The sequence below is a fragment of the Mastomys coucha genome, unplaced genomic scaffold (genome assembly GCF_008632895.1).
Source record: "Mastomys coucha isolate ucsf_1 unplaced genomic scaffold, UCSF_Mcou_1 pScaffold9, whole genome shotgun sequence".
NCBI lineage: Eukaryota > Metazoa > Chordata > Mammalia > Rodentia > Muridae > Mastomys > Mastomys coucha.
Genome location: NW_022196915.1, coordinates 14,161,985 through 14,171,300, shown reverse-complemented (window position 1 = coordinate 14,171,300; position 9,316 = coordinate 14,161,985). Strand labels below are relative to the sequence as shown.

Below are 9,316 nucleotides of genomic sequence, written 5' to 3'. Positions count from 1 at the left end.
TCCTGGAACTCACTCTGTAGACCAGGCTGGCCTCGAACTCAGAAATCCGCCTGTCTGCCTCCCAAGTGTTGGGATTAAAGGCGTGTGCCACCACCACCCGGCTAGGGAAGCAGGGATCTTGTTGGCCTTCCAGTCTAGCTCAAATAGTGATCTCCAGGTTCAGTGAGAGAGAGAGGCCTTGTCTGGAAAGAGTAGATTGGGGGCAATATAGGAAGACATCCAACATCAGTAGATTGGGGGCAATAGAGGAAGACACCCAACCTCTGCTCTCTACAAATGCACAAGTGGGAACACGTATACATACTTGTGTGCACACACATGTTTTAAGATATGTGCTGAGGCCAAAGAGATGGTTTGATGGAAAACATATTGTTGCCAAGCCTTATCACCTGAGTTTTATCCTAGGGACCCAAATGATGGAAGGAGAGAATCAACTCCCCTGGTTGTTGTCAGACCTCCACACACGAGACATGGCACATATTGCCCCTATCATACATACATACACATGTGCAGACAGGCAGATAAAAATGGTTTAATGTGTTCTGGGCATAATGGTGTGCACCTACAGACCTAGCTACTCATGAAACTGAAGAAGGAAGATCGTTTAAGCTGAGAGGTTCAAAGCCATCCTAGGCAACATAGTGAAACTCCCATTTCCTCCGACCCCCCAAAAAATAAAGTTTTAAACGTAATTCCTAGTGACCAGCAGTAACTTTATATTGTCTTGGCTATTCTTTTGAAGGCAAGTGCACATCTACACATGCATTGCTATGATCACACAAGTGGTAGCTTATATTCTGTTCAATAGCTTTTGTTGCTTTTATGTAACCATTCAGTTGCTTATTATTTGCATATAGATCAGAATGTTACCAATGTTGCATTTTATGGTTGCTTGTACCAGAACAATTTTTTAACCAGTAGGCCACATAGAGATATCTAATTTTTATATTATTTAGGATAAAATCTAACTGTGCCTCACATAACAAGGGAATCAATAAGATAAAAATGTCTTACTCTAACACACACACACACACACACACACACACACCACAGTCCAGGGTTACTCTGATACTCTACACCAGATGCCTGTACCCTGCCATCTTGCTGATCCACCACACATTGTCTTATTCCCAAATTGGCCCCGTGGTGCAAGGATGATACTCCAACCCAAACCACAATGTCCACATTCCAGACAAAGGGGGACCAAAAGAAGAAAGACACGCCCTTTCTTTGTGTGCTTCCCGGAGCTGGATTTGTGATCTGCACTGACGTCCTATTAGTTATATCGTAGTAACATGGTCATAGTTTCACACAAAGAAGATTGTGAATTTTAATTTTTTATTCTGTATAGCTGTGTCCATCATGAACTAGGCGTTATTTGTGCTACTGTAGTCTATGGGGAGACAGAGTTGGAAAGGATGCAGTTTCCATCAGAAGCAAAGCCAAAAGGGGCAGCCTTCTGCAGCGGCCTCGCTGGACGCATTTGGGAAAATCCTTGTCTAGTTACTAGAAGAGGAACAGAAGAAGCTGACAAGTCCTAATGCAATTCTCTCGCTTTACAGGGGCCGATTAAGGCCACAGGGAGGTGAAATTTCTTGCCAAAGCAAAGAAACAAACAAACAAACAAAACAACTTCTAGTAGAGGAGACAAGTCAAACAAAATAAGAAAAGAAAAAAGAAACCAACAAATTTTGAATTTCAGAATTACAGAAACAGATTTTATTCTGTGTCACCTATGATATTAAAAACATATAGTCATTCTTATGTTGACCCCAGTAGATGCCTGAAAGTAGAGAGAGTGCTGAATATTATATGTCAAATACCAACTGCTCTACCAAGTGGCCGACAGACAGGAAGTCTACACACACTGAACAAAGGGGGCAGAATTTAAATTCCATCCAGGCCAAGAGGTGGTTTTATCATGTTTCTCAGGACAGTATGCAATTTAACACTTGAAGGCTATCTATGGAAGTTCCTGTCTAATATTGTTAGCCCACTCTTGACTGAAGGTAACAGTTCTTGGGAAGAAAAAGAACATAGATAAGGGGGAACCAATGAATTTACATTAAATATATATCCCTCACATATCTGAAATTCAAATTAAACTGTTATATTTAAATATATTGTAAACATAAATATATGTTTATATTTTCTAAAAATATTCTGCCATTTCTACAGCAGATTTAGAATTTAAATCTCCTAATTTTCAGTCTAATTTTTATGCCTTCCAACATGGCCGTGTCTAGTGTGTAAGCATTTCTTCTAGGCTCTGCCCAACAGTTACCTAGCAACAGCCAGGTAGAGCCTCACTTGCTATAAAAGGACTATTTGGCCTCTCTCTCTCTCTCTCTCTCTCTCTCTCTCTCTCTCTCTCTCTCTCTCTCTCTCTCTCTCTTTCTCTCTCTCTTTCTCTCTCTCTCTCTCCTTCTCTGTCCCCTCTTTCTCTGCCTCTACTCCCTTCACACCCCCTTCTCTTACCCCAAATAAACTTCATTTTATACTAGACCCATCATATGGCTGGTCTAGTATACCTCAGAGGGGAATGTCTCAGCATGGGCCCCACTAAGGCACTCACTCCCACGACCATGCCACTGCATTACAGGACATATCAAAGTGGATACACAGTCAGTAATAAGGTAACAGCAATGATGCTTACCCATAAATGATGTTTACCACAGGCAGACAAAGTGCCTTCTCAAAAGAGTGTTTCACAAGGTTTTAAATATCATGCTATTTATGCCATATGTTTAAATTAACTGAATTTTTCAGTGTCATAGATATATAGGTGGCAGGCCAACATCTCCACACAGGTTACACTCTAGAGTCTGTGTACTCCCATGTTACCCACAGATCAATGCAGATTCACACAAGCTGAGAATACACAACTCCTGACAACATTCTGGTTTACTGTGCATGTACAGAACACAAGCTTGGAATGTCAGTAATGTGCTAAAGTCCTGAGAACTCCTTAACAGTTCAGACACTTCACAAGGAATGACAATGGCTGGGGTAGAGAACCAAGCTGAATTTACACCAGCAAATTATTTCATCATATTCTCTACCTACGAGTTTTAAAAGTTAAAATTTAACTAACAAATTAGAGCATCCTCATAAACTTTCTTCCTGATTATGAATATATTTTTCTAATTATGAATAATCTGTTTCCCCCATATGCTATGGAAGCAGTGCAGAATTTTTCACATAAACAATCCTATAGCTACACACACATTCTATAACAAGGAGATCAAGAACCTTGGCTCAAAGCACATTTTTTTTTCATTCAAGTAAAGTATGTTATTAACCTGAAAGAGAACTATCACAGAATTAACTTTCCAAAATGTAAAACACTGGCCATATCACCACCCCACCTCAAAGGAACCCGATTCTTATCTAGCTTCTAATTTCAGCAACCAATTTTCAGAAACACAAAGTACAGAGAAAGATTTCCAACTCTCTGCAGGGATGTAATCAACAAAATCCAAGCTGCTGGAAACTCCACAGGACAAACAACCCTGTTCTTCAATAACTAAATAACAAATGGAGGCAGGGGATACAGTGTAAAACACCAACCAATCGCAACAGGTAGTCCTTATCTGAATCCTGAGTGACACTAATTGTTTTAAAGAAATGAAACTTAAAAAAAAATAAAACCACACACACTTTTACACTTAGGAGACAATGGGAAATTTGAGCACTGCCTGAATTAAAGTTTGTTTTTTAATGTCACTAATTTTCCACTTATAGTCAGAACTTTCTTAAAGACCAAGATATCCATGCACAATCTGATCAGTAGAGTATCTGAGATAGGCAGAGGAGAGAGAGGTGATGTGATGAACTAGAAAAAGGTGATGATGTCATCGCTTCTGTTTACACTTCTGCATGTTCAAATCTCCATAAAAATTTTAGCACATAAAAAATTAAACTAAAATTGAAATGCTAAGGTGAGTTCAAACACATTTAATTTTTCTACAAACCAGCAATATCAAGACTTCTCTTCTAAAAACCAACTTACTTTCTGCTAACAAACTAATATACAACTTTGCTGATACCTGTTTCTACAATGCTTATTACTCTGTGAACAATCTTTAGTCTGCTAGATAATGTAATTAGAAAATCAGCTATCAAAAGAAGAGAATAGTCTTATTTTAAGTTATGTTTAAAAAAAAAATCCACCACTACCACCACCAACAACAACAAAAAATATTCTAAAGTCTTTTTCTTTAAGACTACTAAGGAGAAACCTCAATAGTCATTTGTAAATCATTTTTATTAACCATATTAACCTTTCTTTGTGCACTCGCATGCAAGCACACATACACGCGCATGCACACACACACTCACATGCACACACACTCACACATACACACACTTCCTTCTTGCATCTTTTGGGTTTTCTCCCTCTGGCAACCACAACAAGAAAAAGCAAACAAGTTCCAAGACTGGTTCCAAGGGTGTAGAGGTAAAACACTGCCTGGAAAACAGAATTTTTCCAGCTCTGCTTGAACTTATACATCCCAACAGCCCAGTTAATTTTAAATTACACCACTGCCAACCATGTTTGGTCTAGCCGATTTGTGAAGTGAAAGACTATGCAGAAGTTACCCTCACTTCCTAAGTTCAGAGTCTGAGACTTGGTATGCCCAAAATTAACCTGTAAACCCACATCTGCCCAGGAATTAGATATCTTCCTGGAGTACTGGCAATTGTAGTTCTTGGAAATAACAAAGCCTCATGGGAAAGTACATAGACTATAACCTATGTTTGTCCTTATAAGCCTCTGCAACATGTGGCTCAAGGCCGTTACAGCTAGGAAACTCCAGGGAATGGTCCTGACCAGAGTCCATCTCTTGGTCAATATTTAATATTTAATAAAGTTTGCTTAAATCTGGCCTAAAATAGTAAAATAGGTTTCCTCTGGCAAATCTTGGGTTTAACAGACTGAACAAACTGATTTGCACACTATGAAAAAGAGTCAAATTGCAAGAGACTTATATCTAAATTTCCTATCTTCTTGTCCAAATATTTGCCTCCCCCTAACACAACGCATGGCCATGTATAAGTCATTTTCAAACATAAATTACTATTCTGTGTCCTGATTGATACTTATCTCCCCTTCAACACCCTTCCTTGTAGACTCTCTCTGCCATTACAGTGTTCCAATAAACATAGCTTCCTCTGCGCCTTGTCATCCCAAGTGTTGGCCATAGACAAGCAGCATTAGCCCTACCCAAAAACTTGTTAGACATACAGAATCATGAGCCCAGCCCAACCCCACTATCTTAGTCAGGGTTTCTATTCCTGCATAACATCATGACCAAGAAGCAAGTTGGGGAGGAAAGGGTTTATTTGGCTTACTTCCACATGGCTGTTGATCACCAGAGGAAGTCAGGACTGGAACTCAAGCAGGTCAGGAAGCAGGAGCTGATGCAGAGGCTATGGAGGGATGTTCTTTACTGGCTTGCTTCTCCTGGCTTACTCAGCCTGCTCTCTTATAGAACCCAAGACTTTCAGCCCAGGGATGGCACCACCCACAAGGGGCAATTGAGAAAATGCCCCTGGATTTTCTTGTCCAAATATTTGGATCTCATGGAGGCACTTCCCCAACTGAAACTCCCTTCTCTGTGATAACTCCAGCCTGTGTCAAGTTGACACACAAAACCAGCCAGTACACCCACTAAACCACATTCTTCATCTTAAGAAGACTACAGATTACCGGTGTACTCTGAAGTTAGTGAAGTATCTCCTGGAGAAACTCAAAGAGCCGAGTTTAGTCATTTCAGAAGTCCATACCTCTCCAGACTACATACTCAACCTCTCATTGTCTGATGGAGTTTCCAAATCTCCAGTGATCCGAATCACTACCTTCATGTGTCACGCGTATTTAGAATAAAAGAGTATTCCAAATGGAACACATACTCTGAAGATTCAAAGTTAAGTGATTACTAATGGTCTATTACAATATGGTTAGATCAGAGCATCTGTCAACCCTCTTCAGAGAAGCTTCTCCCTTCCACTGACAACAGTTAACATAGAGACCCTCCCCTGACTTGTCAATGTGCAAAAAATAAAGAAATACTATGGTATTCTCAGCCCTAAATGGGACAGGCATAATATAACCCTCTCCTCAAGACTCATGGATCTTTGTGAGAGAGGATCCAGAAAGATTGTAAGAGTCATAGGTGATCCATAACATCAAGGAAAACAGGGTCTCCAAGTACAACAGGGTAGATGCACATGCAAATTCACAGAGATTATGGTAAGACCACAAGCATAGAAGGGTATGGTATGGTGGACACGAAATCCCATCACTAGCTGAAAAGCTATTGGCATTTTATGGCTTCTAGAAGAGAGTCAATTTTCTTTAATGATGTGTGAATTCAGGAAATGTGATTTGTCTACAAAGACTTACTCATTAAAACTACAGTGATATGGAAATGTGGGAAAGCTACAGGTCAGCAGGTTAATTGCTTTATCTCCCTGAAAAGCCATTCTTTGCCCATCTCTGTGTCAGAACTAACATCCCGGTGACCAGCAGATAAAAAAACCTTGTGAACTCTATTAAATTAGCAGACTCCTAGCTTCCACCAACCTAGAGCTAACAATGTCATCAGATAGCATCTGAGACCTGTAGAAAAGCTTCCCCCACTTACTGTAACCTCCACCAATGTATTTCAAACTTTTCTTGATGTATGACTTCTTTGTTTTGTAAAACTATAAAACTTGGTGAATCTGTTTCCATGTTGAAACTCAGAATTGGAGGTAACCCAAATCTGTGTTCTCTGGCCATGTCACTCAAAATGGCTCCAGAAGAAACCATGCCTTACTCCTTTTCAGGTGAGAGCTGTGTTTTTTGAATCAATAGATATGACACCAGGTAAGCTGACCACACCACAAGGGGCCCAAGACTATTGCAACACAAACTGGACTAGATGGGGAAAGAAGGAAAAAAGGAATGCCAGTGTTGAGTGGGAAGAGATGGGGGAGGAGAGAGAGTGGTAATGGGAGCAAGTGGGAATACAGAATGAATATATCCAGAATACATTGCATGGAGTTCTCAAAGGATCAATAAAAATATGTGGGGGACAGTTTATACATTCTCTTAAAAAAGAACATAAGAGGTTGATGTTTCAAGAGAGGTCGAAATGAGGTTGCCACACTCTCTCTGAAAGCCCACCCTTTTAGCATAACCTTAGCATGTATTTGTTCTACAATTATGTAAGAATTTCCTGACACCTATATCACACCAAAAGTACACTATAAACCTGGTCAACAGGTTCCTTAAAATTTCTTCATTGACCTGTAGCTAATTTATACATACCACATAACTAGGATGGGTGGCAGGAGTAGTTACTTAAAGCTGTATCCCAAAATATACAAGTTGAGCATGCCTAAACCCTTAAATCTAAAGCTACTCAAGTGTTTTGTTGACACTCAAATGTTTCAAATTGTGGAGGCTTTTGGGTTTCACATTTCCAAGACTGGATATGTTCAGCTTGGTAACTTCCATGAAAATATTCCAAACTCCTTTTTTAAAATTTGAAATCTAGATTACTTTAGTCTCAAGCATTCTGGATAACAGATTTTCAACCCCTATGCATGTTAAACTTAATCTTTATGGCATTTTCCTTCAGTTTCATCTAGTTCTCAATGGTTCCTAATTCTTCTATCCAACTTTGACAGCTTCATGAACAAGGCCCTCTACCTCCTACCCAAAATACTAAGAAGGAGGAAGACAACGACAGAGACTCAGAGACCCACAGAACCTACTTGCTCCCCTTGACACAAACCCACTCCTATTCATGAGTGTGTTCTAGCTATCAATCCACCTAAATAGCACTGATGTGCAAAATTACCCTGTAATTCCAAAGGCAATGCTGCACCCAAGAGACATTTCCCAGCAAAACCTGGGAGATGACCTTTATACTGCCTCAAAGATTGAAAAGCAGCTGGTTTTCCCTACATCTCCTCTATGCTGATACTTGGTGATAAGAAGAAAATATGTTCTCGTTTATATCCCACCTCTTAATTAACTAAAAAAGGCTGCCTTTACATTAAGATATATTTTTTTTTATCTACACTGAAGCAAACAGACAAAAATGAGTACTTGCTTCTAGGAAATTAATTCTCCCATGAACAAAAGAAGTCCCCTCTCATAAGTTCTTACCATTTACATCCAATGGTTTGGTGTCTCAGAGTATGTTCCTCCTGATGTTTCAAATATATTCCACATAAATGAGTAGCATGACAAATAAAGAAAAATGTTACACAATACATGTGTGGAAGCTGTATATTTTGTAAATAAGTTCACTTTTATTTCACTAAATTAGTTCTATAAACCTACAACTTTTAAGATTCACTCATGTAGGTAAAATAGTTCATTCCTATAATCTCAGCGCCTGGGAGGCTGAGGCAACACACTGCTGTAGGCCAGCCTGGTACATAGGATGAGATGCTGCCTGTCTCAAAAACAAACAAACAAACAAGACACCCATGCCTTTCTTAGTTTTACTACTCCATCATAAAAATACATATCAAATGATTCTTAAGGCAACACAATTAATTTAAAGATAAGCAACATAAGATTGTCTCCTGGAGGAACAATAGAAAAAGAGAAGACTTGCATATTATTAATGCAACTAATTATGATGGAGGGTAATACAAAAAGCATACAATATAATTAATACCATAAATGTGCTTTTAAAAATTCAGAGGAGGAAGTCATTTCTAGCTGAGATAATTAGAATGTAAAATGATTATCAACAGAAGTAGCATTTACACTGGTTTAGTAGATGGATAGATTTCAACACGTGGTTGAGAGATTTGAAGAATACTCCTGACAGGAAACAGAAAGGTTGAGTGCATATAAGCTGCACATTCAAATGAGTCTACATTAACCAACATAAAGAATGGGGCATGAGATGGTTCAGCCGTTCAGAACACTGGCTACTCTTCTGGAGTATCAGAGGGATTCGATTCCCAACATCCACACAGCAGCTCACAGCCATCTATAACTCCAATTCCAGGGAACCTGATGCCCTCTTCTGACCTCTGAAGGCATCAGACATGCACATGGTACACAGACATACATACAGGCAAAATACCCATATAAAAAAATACCACATTAAAAAAAAAAGAAAATGAAGGCATAGTAAACCAGGCAGGGAGGTCCAGAAAAAGATAGGTAGGCACAATGGATGAAGATGACTGAAAAATGGTAGCCCCCGCATAGGCAGTGGCCCTGAGCAAAGTCAGCATCCACACAGCCCAGGAGACTATTGTGCAGACTGAAAGGAAAGGATCGAAGATAATCACTAAC

General features: G+C 39.4%; 1 protein-coding gene and 1 pseudogene across 19 annotated transcripts in view; both read right to left on the bottom strand.

Moving 5' to 3' along the window:
* LOC116085116 overlaps nt 1-5,868 on the bottom strand; it is a 31,549-nt pseudogene extending 25,681 nt beyond the window's left edge.
* The window catches only part of Erc2 (ELKS/RAB6-interacting/CAST family member 2), an 865,869-nt gene that overhangs the window by 790,436 nt on the left and 66,117 nt on the right, over nt 1-9,316 (bottom strand). The window lies entirely within an intron of this gene.